Source organism: Schistocerca serialis, chromosome 6 (assembly GCF_023864345.2).
Source record: "Schistocerca serialis cubense isolate TAMUIC-IGC-003099 chromosome 6, iqSchSeri2.2, whole genome shotgun sequence".
In the NCBI taxonomy this organism is placed as follows: domain Eukaryota; kingdom Metazoa; phylum Arthropoda; class Insecta; order Orthoptera; family Acrididae; genus Schistocerca; species Schistocerca serialis.
In genome coordinates this window covers 256,520,776-256,533,203 of record NC_064643.1, presented here as the reverse complement: position 1 = coordinate 256,533,203, position 12,428 = coordinate 256,520,776, and the positions used below count along the sequence as shown (strand labels likewise).

Genomic DNA, 12,428 nt, shown 5'->3' with positions numbered 1-12,428 from the left:
ACTCACATTAGGGAGGATGATAGTTAAAACCAGCATCCAGCCACCCTAATTTAGGTTTTCCATGATTTCCCTAAATCGCTTCAGGAAATTCTGGAATGGTTCTTTTCAAAGGACACAGCTGGCCAAATTCCTTCCCCAAGATTGTGCTCCATCTCTAATGACCGTGTTGTCAGCAACATGTTAACCACTAATCTCCTTCTCTGCAGCACATTTTATTTTTGGCATGCAGAAATATATTACGTATTGGAATGTATTCATTCACATATTGCTTCATAGAGATGGATATTATTGGCACTTTGTATTAAATTGGAGCTGCCACATAGCAATAAATAACAGAATACATTTGTAATAGCACAAGCTGAATAATGCACATTGCCCAGCTATTACGTATTCCAGTCTTTTGTTGGTCCATCTCCTCCTCCCCACCTTCTCTGTCCATGACCAAGTTATCACCCCCACTCCAATAGCAGGCCAGTAGTTCTAACCCCACAGTATTTCTTTCCAGAGAGTGAGTAATGTGTGTACGTAGTTTGGTTGAAAGCGATTCAAGCATTTTTCATCACATGTCTTTTACATATTTCACCCGTATCTGTGGCGAATTTTGACATGCAGTTCCTTTTTGATGCAGCTCAATCTTTATGATATCTTACCTTCTAAACACTGTGTCACGCAATGGTATGATTTTGCAGGTACATTCAGTGGTATACATGAATGCTGTCTGCAAAGTATGTCGTGGATAGTTAGGAGTAAAGAAGTAATAAATTAAAATGTCATGCCTGATGCAGCAGTTTTACTGCATGAACAGCGAAAAATGTAGTAAATGATAAACTGTTTTCCTTTCATCATTATGTGGGGATTGTTAGCAAGAAAAGCTTTTTTTAAAGATTTGAAATTATGTGTAAAATTTGTTAGATGTGCTCTCTTTCTCAAATACTGGATGAATAAATTCTGGGTATCACTCCTTTGTGGGCTACACTTTTTGAACTCCACCCTCACCCCAATGATAGGTAGGTGGTTATAATCACCATAGCAGTTTCCAGACAGGAAGTGATATGTGTACCAAGTTTGGCTGAGATCAGTGCGTACATTTTTATAATATGTATGGATCCTGTATATCCAACAGTGACCGAAAAAGACTAGGCAACTTACAGCTTCATTTAATTGTGTTAAAAAATAATTTTTAGATGAACTTCCAGCATGGTGGAATAATTAGAAGTCAGCAACTTCTGTTAGTTGGTACAACAAAAAACACAGAAACCCAGACAAAATTACAAATTTGACTTTTTTAAAATTTTATTTATAGGTAACAAGTTTCTGGCTGGGACCCCATTTTCAAATCATCATATCAGATAGTCAAAATGGTGTTTCTGAAATTTGGCTGTCTGATACAATGATTTGGAAATGCACCCTGGCCAGAAACTGGTAATCAAATAAAGAAATAAATAAATGGAATTTGCAACTTTGGCTGGTATTTTGTTGTTGTAACTCTATACAGACCATTGAAATGCTGGTGAATAATAATGATATTTGAACATCTAGATTCACAGTTGGGAACCTTTGTTAGCCATATGCCAAGTAGTATTGTTTGCTGCAAAGCTGTATGACAAGTAATAGTGTATTTATAGACGTAAAAAATATTTTCTTTGAACAATATCATTGTAATTAAGTAAAAGCTTCTAATAGCAAATAAACAGCAGCTTTTTCCAAAGTAGCAGCTCTCTTGTCAATTTAATTGATTAAATGTATATGGTACGAGTGTGAATAGCATTATGCAGTATAGTGATAGTTTATTCTTAGTCTGTATACTGTATTAAGTATCTGTGATGTCTTTATCTTATTTTAAAGTACATGTTGACTTGATCACGCGCCTGAAGGTTCTTGTTCTTGTGGGGAGCTACGCAACAGGATGGATGAGTGAATGTTCCTTCAGCATTGATGAGTAATTCACAGTAATTCAAAATAAAATGCAGTTAAATTGAGTGTTTGTTCCAAGAGCATGATTTCCATTACAGTTAACATTAAACACAGAATGCTTACATTTTGAAGTTTCTTATTGGACAACTAAACTACTTGTTTCAGATTGTAATGCTGTCGGTGTTTGGATGAAGAATGCATATTCAGGGAATACAGTATGCAGGCGGACCTAGAAGTTTCATCAGGCTACATTGTGAAGAATTTATTGAAACAGTATTTTAATACAGAACAATGATTTATTTGTACTTGTTGTATTTTTCCATAACAAATAAATATAAAAATTTTGCCTCTTTCTTTGTTTTTTCCTTATGCTCAGCTTGATTCTTACAAAGAAAAGTCACAATATTTGTGATGTAGATGAATACTGCTTGTTGGCGCAAACAAGAACAAGGTGGGGAGAGAGTAGGGCAGCTACGTGCAGTAGAGACATTGAACGGGAGGGGGGGGGGGGGGGGGGCAGTGAAAAGTTCCTTCGACATTATGTTTTTGATTATGGTATGCATTTCATATTTCTGAATTTTTCATTTTATTGTTTTTCTGCTTACGGGGTTATGGGGGAAAGGTGTGTGTACATGTTTCATTAGTTTTATAATCTGAGAATATATTATTCACTACCCTGTATATCTCAAGGTTTTCTTCTTCTTGAACCACCCATAAAAGGTTTTTTGTTATTATTTACTCCATGGATTAAACATTAAGCCTGTTCTGCCAAAAAAACTGCTCCATCTTTACATACCGGCTCCTCATACTTCTTGTCTTCTCCCATATGTCGTGATATTTTAAAGCACAGTGAAAGTCTTAGGACCCCCTCCCGTAAAAACTATTTCTTCATTAATGACATTATGAAATGGGTAGTTGCTATTCACCGTACAGAGGAGATGCACTGTCAAACAAAGCCTTTGGCCAAACAGCTTTTATCAGAACAGACAACATACACTCACGCAAACAGGACCACAGTCTGTGGCTGCCAAGGTGAAACTGCAAGCAGCTGGGTGGTGGGGGTAAGGAGGAGGCTGGGGGGAGGAGGGATAGCAGGGTAGGTGTGGGGAATGGTAGTGTGCTGCTTGTTGGCGCAAACAAGAACAAGGTGGGGAGAGAGTAGGGCAGGTATGTGCAGTGGAGACATTGAACGGGGGGGCACGGGAGGGGGGGGGGGGAGGGGGGCAGCAGAAAAGAAGTAAAAACTTGGTGGAATAGAGGGCTAATGTACTGCTGGTGTGGGAACAGGGAAGGGGATAGGTGGGTAAAGACAATTTCTAATGAAGATTGAGGCCAGCACGGTTACAGGAATATAGATTGTATGGTAGGTAGAATACCCATCTGCACAATTCATAAAAACTGGTGTTGGTGGGCAGGATCCAGGTGGCACAAGCTGTGAAGCTGTCTTTGAAATGAAGAATGGCATGTTGGGTAGTGCGCTCAGCGTCTGGATGCAGCTTAGCTTATAGATCACGACTGATTTCACAGGTAGCCGTGCTTTTGATGGGGTAGGTGATGCTTGTGTGAGGATGTATTGGGTAGGTCTTGCATCTAGATCTATGACACAAATATTAGCCATGAGCCAAGGGGTTGGGAACACGGGTTATGTGGACAAGAATATTTTGTACATTCGGTGGGTGGAGAAATAGTACTGCGGGAAGGTTGGGAAGGATAGTGGGTAGGACATTTCTCATTTCAGAGCACGGTAGTTGAAACAGTGATGGAGAATGTGATTGAGTTGCTGCAGTCCTGGGTGGTACCGAGTCACCAGGGGAATGCTACTCTGGCCAGATGGTGAGACTTTAGGAGGTAGTGGCTGACTGGAGAGATAATGCATTGGAGATCTGTTTTTGTACAAAGTTGTGAGGGTAATTATGGTCTGTGAAGACCTCAGTGAGACCCTTGTATTTTGAGAGGGACTGCTCGTCACATAGATGAGACAGCCATAGGTGGCTAGGCTGTATGGAAGGATCTTCTTGGTATGGAATGGGTGGCAATCGTCAAAGTGAAGGTACTGCTCCTGGTTGGTATGTTTGATATGGACAGAGGTACTACGTAACCGTCCATGAGGTGGAGGTCAACATCGAGGGAGGGCCAGGTGATGCGAGTGGGGGAGAAGCTGTTGAGGTTCTGGAGGAATGTGGATAGGGTGTTCTCACCCTCGATCCAGATCATGAAGATGTCATCAATGAATCTGAACTGGGTGTTGGGATACTATGTAGTCAGAAAGGATTCCTCTAGATGGCCAATGAATAGGTTGGCATAGGATGGTGCCGTGTGGGTGCCCACAACCATACCCCAGATTTGTTTGCAGGTAATGCCTTCAAAGGATAAATAATTGTGGGTGAAGATATAATTGGTCATGGTGACTAGGAAGGAGGTTGTAGGTTTGGAATCCTTCGGGCGTTGGGAAAGGTAGTGCTCAATAGCAGCAAGGCCATGGGCATTAGATATGTTAGTGTAAAGGGAGGTGGCATCAATAGTGATGCGCAGGGCACTGTGTGGTAAAGGAACAGGAACTGTGAAGACTCAATGGAGAAAATGGATTGCTGGTATCTTTTATTCAGAAGGGTAGGTCGTAGGCTGCAGGTGTTGGTCTACGAGAGCAGAGATTCTCTCAGTTGGAGCACAGTAACCAGCGACAATGGGGTGTCCTGGTTGGTTGGGTTTATGAACTTTAGGAAGCATGTTTTAGAGGCAGCACTTTGAGGAGTGGTAGGGGTGAGGAGAGAGATCCTGCTCGATTTTTGGAATAGGTTCACTGTGGCAGGGTTTGTAGGTGGATGAATCTGACAGCTGCAGCAGGTGAGATTATAAGATGAGCATCAGTCTTTAGGTGGTGCATTGTGGTTCTTTTGGCTGATGTAAAGTTAGTTTGCATGTTGAGGGATTTGGGGAATGACGGTGATGCAAGGAAAAAGTTAACAGGGGGTGATTTGGGGGTAGTGGGAGTGGATCAAGGTTGGATGGAGGAGTGAACTGGGTCAGGCAGGGATCAACATTGGTCTTTGGTTGAGTCTGATTGGTAGGGTTGGTGGCAAAAAAGTGTGTCCACTGTAGGGACTGAGATAAGAGCTTTAACAAGTCCTGCATGATTGAATTTGGGAGTGGGGCAAAAGGTGAGGCCTTTGTAAAGGACTGATACTTCTATGGGAATAAGGCTTTTGGAGGAAAGGTTCATGTGTTTCGAGTCTGTTTAGGTTCTGGATTCTGTATGGTGATGGCAGTGAGTTTTTGAGGGTGGGGTAAAAATGTAGCAGGTCAGCTATGAGGGGATGTGAGGGGGGGGGGGGGGGGGTTGGAGAGTGTTTTAAAAGTGGTGGATAGTGGTAGTCCAAAGCGGGAGTCCGAAACTAGCAGGGTGGAGAGGTGGGTGCAGCTCTAGTTCCAGGAGGGCAAGTGTTTCAGTGTGTGTGACATGGGATCCAGGAATTTGGGATTGCATAGCAGGAGAATCTTATGGATGGACAGGAGGTATTACAAGGAGGTTTGGACCTGATTGGCTTGGTTTTGCAGGCTCATGTTGGTGAGGGTTAAGGACTTTCAGAATCTGAACAGATGGAGATCATAGTGGAAGGAGGGGTTACACCGGGAGACGTGTAGTTTGATGGTAAGGCTGTTTGTGGGGGGGGGGGGGGGGGGGGGGACTCCATGAACCAAGCAATAATGCAGGAACAGTATGTGGGAATGGGTTCTGGTTAGGGATAAGGAAACTTTTATGTATAGAAGGAGCAAGGACATGGTAGAGGGTAAAAACGTGTAAAGATATGTAAGTAATGTAGAAATACGTGCAATAAATTTCACAAAAATCACCACACACGCTGCAAAAATCACAAAAAAGATGAAACGGATGAAGTATGGAGGAACAAGATGAAATCTGGGTGAGTAGGCCAATAGTGAAAGGCGAAAACCAACTGAAATCGGCATGAAAACATTATGAGATCAAATAAAAATTAAAAAATTAAAATAAAAAAAAAGGATTTTAATGTGAGTTGCAAGTCGGTGAGTGGATATGTGTGAAGAAGGGGGATGGCAGATATGACTAGAATAGATGAAGTTAGTAAGTGCGATCTGGAATAGAGAGGAGTACGGGAGAAGGAGGCGGGGGGGTGTTGGTAAGGTGAGATACAAGTTCTTGTGGCACAGAAATAACACAAAAATATGCTACAGTGGCACAGGAAGAGTGATCAACTTTAAGGTCTAAGATTAATGTGATCGGCAGGAGCAAAGTGGTACATGAGATGCTGCACTAACAATCAGAACGATCCTGTAGCCATCTCTTGTGTGTGACTGGATGGTTGATGCAATGTGGTCTTTAAGGCGACAAAAGTAATGCTGGAAAGAAGACAAAGAAGGATGCATTAGAAAACAGTAACAAAGGAAAACAGCAGTGGATGAAGGAATGAAAGAAAAGATATCAGGTAAAATCAAACAGTGGAAAATCCAGGATAGAATAACGACAATATTATGAAAAGGATAGTGGCTATTCATCACACAGCAGAGGTGCTGAGTCGCAGATAGGCACGACACTGTGCTGCATACTAGGTGTGCGTGACAACCATCAAGTTGGCTGTCCAGATGAATGGCCACCGACAAACTGTGGCTAAGAGACAACTGGACCACCCAGTCGCAGAGTATGCTGCTGCCCAACAAAATGTTCTTCATTTCAATTGCTTCTTCCCAGACTGGGCCATTTGGATCCTTCCCATCAACACACCTACTTTTTGGACTTGTGCACATGGGAACTCTCCCTACAATATATCATACGTTCCTGTAACCCATCCAGCATCAACTTTTGTTAGTCATTGTCCTTACCCTCCTATCCCCTTCCCTGCAGCACTATAGAGCCCTCTATTCCACCAATGCACCCACACTCTTTCTACTTCTCTCCTTTTCCACTGTCCTCACCCCCACCCTTCATGTAACCTCCCAACTGCACCTAAGCTGCCCTACCCTCTCCCCACATTGTCCCTGTATGCTCCCACAAGCAGCACTTTACCCCCAACCCCCACAACTACCCTGGTATCCCTCCCCTTCCCCACCCCATCCTCCTCCTTACCCCTACCTCCGAGCTGCTTCTTGAGAGAGAGAGAAAGAGAGAGAGAGAGAGAGAGAGAGAGAGAGAGAGAGAGAGAGAGAGAGAGGGGGGGGGGGGGGATCTTTTGTCTTTTTGTTGTCTCTATCTGCAACTCAGCATTTCCACTATATGAGCAACAGGAACTATCGTTTTCATAGTCTGTCATTATTCCATCGTGGATTTTCCACAGTTTGACATTTCTTCATTAAATAGTCATATGAAAACAACAATAAAACCAATATCCTGTACAAAATACAGTCCCTTCAGTATATCCGAGTTGTATGGTATAATTATGGCATTTTGCCAGCTTCTTTGTATATTTCTCTCTCTCACTCTCTAGTTTATATCATACAAAAGCTGTCATCACTAAGTAGTCCCACATCTGCAGGATTAGTCTCACATCTGCAGGATCAGCTTCAGGTACATACGTGTAGTACTGCAGAGATTGTGTATAATTTCTGTTAAATAGAAGCAGTTACATCAACACTGGGAGCAAATCAAACAGTTTCTCACTGTAACTGACTCATGTCATGTTTGATATATAAAACCACCCAGATAAATTCCTGTAATCACCATTGCCAAAGAAACAAAAAAGGCCAAAGTTGTTGGAATATGAAAGGGATGCAGGACAGGAGTGACAAAGAAAGGAGCTCAAATCCCTAGAGTGTAAAATAAATGGACTGCAAACACCTTCACTACCCTCCTTCCACCTCCAATGACAATGTCATTGGGTATTAAATTCTAATCTCCTTTCCATCTTGGTTCTTCAGTGCATTCTGATAAAGGAGGCCTGAACACCATTCACATAACAGGGTAAAGATATGCACCCCAGCACAAAATACAATACAGATGGGGAGAAGTGTGTATAGCAGCTCTATGCTGGTGACTGTTCTAACCAACATTTCAAAGTAAGTGAACAGCTGGAATTGGAATCTGATACCTGGATGCCAAGTCAAATGGACAATGCAGCAACTAGTTATTAAGAATCAATAATGACACAATTCAAGTAGAATGGTCAAGCCGGTATCAAATCATCCACAGTATAACTATTCCTGAATATTCGAAAATGTTGTGTCTAGCTAAACAAATTGAAACAACTCTTATTTGTTCCTATTCCAAAGATAATTTTTGATAACTTGTCCCCTTTCCAAATTTTGCCATCATTGGTGACAAATGCATTGCACATTTGTTGTTAGTTTCGTGTTTCTTGGATCATTTGCATACTAAATTGTTACAATGTTGAAGAAGTTATTCTATATGCACATCACAAAACTATTTTGTAAATATTTGATCACTTACAAGTGGTGGTATATAAATAATGATGGAGATGTTAGTAATTCCTGCACACCATCTTGCATACATAACAATAAGAATACGGAATAGAAGGAATTGTGAAGGAGAAACGTGTTTCAGTTCACTTTCAACTTTTAGATTGTTGTCTGCCAGACATTTTATCACAGGGTAACGGATAAAAATTTTTGGTTGCAGCGTTTTTACCCTTTTTGGGTTAAGTACAACTTAATATGGATTAAAAATGTCATTTTTTCTTCAGGTATTGTAATTATGTACATCATTGTCCCTTTTGATTTGCAGCGAGTTACTTACAGCAAACTTTGAGAGGGGAAAAATATATTCTGAAACTATAGTCAAAAAGCCTAAATCTTTAAACAGATGTGTAAAAGACGATTGTAGATGAGCACCACATACTCTCACAGCACAGTTTTAACCAATGAAGACTTCCTTTCTTAAAGATGAGTTGCCCGTAACATTATTCCATATGACATTACATACATACACACATATCTAGCAATCACAGGGCCTTCAGACTACAATCAGCTTCCACAGACTGTCTCCATTCCTTTCTGTTTTGTGCTCAGTTACTCCAGGCGTCTTCAATCCCCAGGGCTGCCAGGTCCTCAACAGGTAATCCATCCAGTACTGCCTTGGTCGTCCTACGGGACATCTGGTGTTTGGTTTCTCCTCAAGTGCCTTCTTCACTTGTCTTTCTTCTGACAAGTGGGCTACATGGCCCACCCCACTGGATTCTTTTTCTGCAGCTTCCGTTGGGTTGTTGCATCTAAAGATTGATTTATTCATTTTTCCTCCTCCTCCTCCATTCCATTTTATCTAAGGTGGTCTCCACATCTCCCTTATTACTCTTCTTTCAAATATGAATACTTTTTCCTTTTCTCGTTTAGTCATGCTCCGGTTTTCTGAACTGTAAATGACTACTGTCCATGTTACCGTGTTATGTTTCATCTTAGTGTTCGCTGTCTTCTTCTTAATTGGGTGAACTTCATTTTGTCTTGATTCACCTTTAGCCCAATCTTCTGCATGTAGTTGTCCATTTTCTGACACATTTCTTTCCATTTGTAGTATTATTCACTTAGTAGTACTATATCATCAGCATATGAAAGCTAATTGAAATTACCATTCATCTGTACTCTAGCACACAATGCCTACTACTCCTATATTACTTTCTCAGAGATAATATTGAACAGAACACATGAGAGAGCATTCCCTTGTCTGGGATCTGTGACCTATTGTCAATCACTTTATTCAAAAGCCAGCTTGGTATTCTTGTATGTTGTTACCTATTAATGTTTGTAATTTTCTGAGGATAATGATAGTGTCTTGTAGGTTACATTCAGCAAGCTAATACTTCTGTAGTTGTCACATTCCATTTTGCTACTCTTCGTGTGTATCGGGCATATTGTGGCCAATTTCCGTTTTTCTGGTAATGTCTCATTTTTCCGTAACAACTGAATCAATTATATATATCTAACAGCAAACTCTTACCTCCCTCTTTGATTAATTCTCCTATTCTGTCCCCCATGCGGCTTTGTCGTTTCAGAGTCTTTTGATTGCAACCTTCACATCTTCTTCAGTGACTTCCCATTCTTCAGCTTTCCTTTCATCCTTGGTGTCTGCAGGTAATATCTCATCCGGGTCTGCTCGATTCAAAATTTCTGAGTATTCTTTCCATCTTTCTACAATTCTTTCTGTGTCATTTATCAAGTTGCCATTCTTATCTCTAATGAAAAGGGTTGGGCTCTGAAACCCACATTTCTGATTTTCAATGCGCTGAAAAAATTATCTTGAATTCTTGTTGCGGATCTCTGCCTCAACTTATTCTAACAAATGGATTAGATATATTCTCTTCTCTGTTCTCAGGATTCACTTGTCTCCCTTCTTAAGTTAGAAAAATGTTCTCTTTTCTGCTCATTCTCCCTGTCAGCCAGCCACTCCCCACCACCTTCCATCTGTTGCCTGAAAGAGAGTGACATTGTTTAACGAAAATATGTCAGCTTCTTGATTTCTCTCTCCTCAAGATTTGTAATGATTGTAAATGCAAATGTGGCTGAACCAAGTTGTTTTAGGAGTTCCAAAATGTGCTTTTACCAGTTTACATTCTCATTAATATGGACACCAAAGAATTTTGAAGCTTCCACCCTATTTATTATTTCTTCACAATGTGTTACATTTATCATTGGTGTGGTAACCCCTCCATGAACCATGGACCTTGCCGTTGGTGGGGAGGTTTGCGTGCCTCAGCGATACAGATAGCCATACCGTAGGTGCAACCACAGTCGAAGGGTATCTGTTGAGATGCCAGACAAACGTGTGGTTCCTGAAGAGGGGCAGCAGCCTTTTCAGTAGGTGCAGGGGCAACAGTCTGGATGATTGACAGATCTGGCCTTATAACATTCACCAGAACAGCTGAAAGCAAGGGAAAACTACAGCTGTAATTTTTCCTGAGGGCATGCAACTTTACTGTATGGTTACATGATGATGGCGTCCTCTTGGGTAAAATATTCCAGAGGTAAAGTAGTCCCCCATTTGGATCTCCGGGAGGAGACTACTCAGGAGGACGTAGTTATCAGGAGAAAGAAAACTGGTGACAGATCGGAGCGTGGAATGTCAGGTCCCTCAATCGGGCAGGTAGGTCAGAGAATTTAAAAAGGGAAATGGATAGGTTAAAGTTAGATATAGTGGGAATTAGTGAAGTACAGTGGCAGGAGGAACAAGACTTCTGGTCAGGTGACTACAGGGTTGTAAACACAAAATCAAATAGGGTAGGTTTCACAATGAATTTTTTTTAAAAAAAAAAAAAAAAAAAAAAAAAAAAAAAAAAAAAAAAAAAAAAAAATAGGAGTGCTGGTAAGCTACTACAAACAGCATAGTGAACGCATTATTGTGGCCAAGATAGACACGAAGCCCATGCCTACCACAGTAGTACAAGTTTACATGCCAACTAGCTCTGCAGATGACGAAGAGATTAATGAATTGTATGTTGAGATAGAAGAAATTATTCAGATAGTGAAAGGAGACGAAAATTTATTAGTCATGGTTGAATGGAATTCGATAGTAGGAAAAGGAAGAGAAGGAAAAGTAGTAGGTGAATATGGAATGGGCGTAAGGAATGAAAGAGGAAGCCGCCTGGCAGAATTTTGCACATAGCGCAACTTGATCATAGCTAACACTTGGTTCGTGAATCATGAAAGAGGGTTGTATAAGTGGAAGGGGCCTGGAGACACTGAAATGTTTCAGATAGATTATATAATGGTAAAACAGAGATTTACGAACCACGTTTTAAATTGTAAGACATTTCCAGGGGCAGATGTGGACTCTGACCACAATCTGTTGGTTATGAACTGTAGATTAAAACTGAAGAAACTGCAAAAAGGTGGGAATTTAAGGAGATGGGCCCTGGATAAATTGACAGAACCAGGGGTTGTAGAGTGTTCCAGGGAGAGCATTAGGGAATGATTGACAAGAATGGGGGAAACAAATACAGTAGATGAAGAATGAGTAGCTTTGAGAGATGGAATAGTGAAGGCAGCACAGGATCAAGTAGGTAAAAAGACAAGGGCTAGTAGAAATCATTGGTTAAGGAAGAAATATTGAATTTAATTGATGAAAGGAGAAAATATAAAAATGCAGTAAATGAAGCAGGCAAAAAGGAATACAAACATCTCAAAAATGAGATCGACAGGAAGTGCAAAATGGCTAAGCAGGGATGTCTAGAGGACAAATGTAAGGATGTAGAGGCTTATCTCACTAGGGGTAAGATAGATACCGCCTACAGGAAAATTAAAGAGACCTTTGGAGATAAGAGAACGACTTGTATGAATATCAAGAGCTCAGATGGAAACCCAGTTCTAAGCAAAGAAAGGAAAGCAGAAAGGTGGAAGGAGTATATAGAGGGTCTATACAAGGGCGATGTACTTGAGAACAATATTATGGAAATGGAAGAGGATGCAGATGAAGATAGAATGGGAGATATGATGCTGCGTGAAGAGTTCGAGAGAGCACGGAAAGACCTGAGTCAAAACAAGGCCCCAGGAGTAGACAACATTCCATTAGAACTACTGACGGCCTTGGGTGAGCCAGTCCT

General features: G+C 41.0%; 2 protein-coding genes across 3 annotated transcripts in view; one reads left to right on the top strand and one right to left on the bottom strand.

The window, feature by feature from the left end:
- Positions 1-2,266, top strand: part of LOC126484611 (TM2 domain-containing protein almondex) — a 138,778-nt gene extending 136,512 nt beyond the window's left edge. For both annotated transcript variants that reach the window (XM_050108190.1, XM_050108189.1), the window contains exon 7: positions 2,080-2,266. The gene's annotated coding sequence lies outside the window, so the exon portion shown is untranslated. The remainder of the gene's footprint in view (positions 1-2,079) is intronic.
- Positions 2,267-5,583: 3,317 nt separating this feature from the next.
- The window catches only part of LOC126484610 (uncharacterized), a 58,028-nt gene continuing 51,183 nt past the window's right edge, over positions 5,584-12,428 (bottom strand). The window contains exon 5 of the mRNA XM_050108188.1: positions 5,584-6,288. The gene's annotated coding sequence lies outside the window, so the exon portion shown is untranslated. The remainder of the gene's footprint in view (positions 6,289-12,428) is intronic.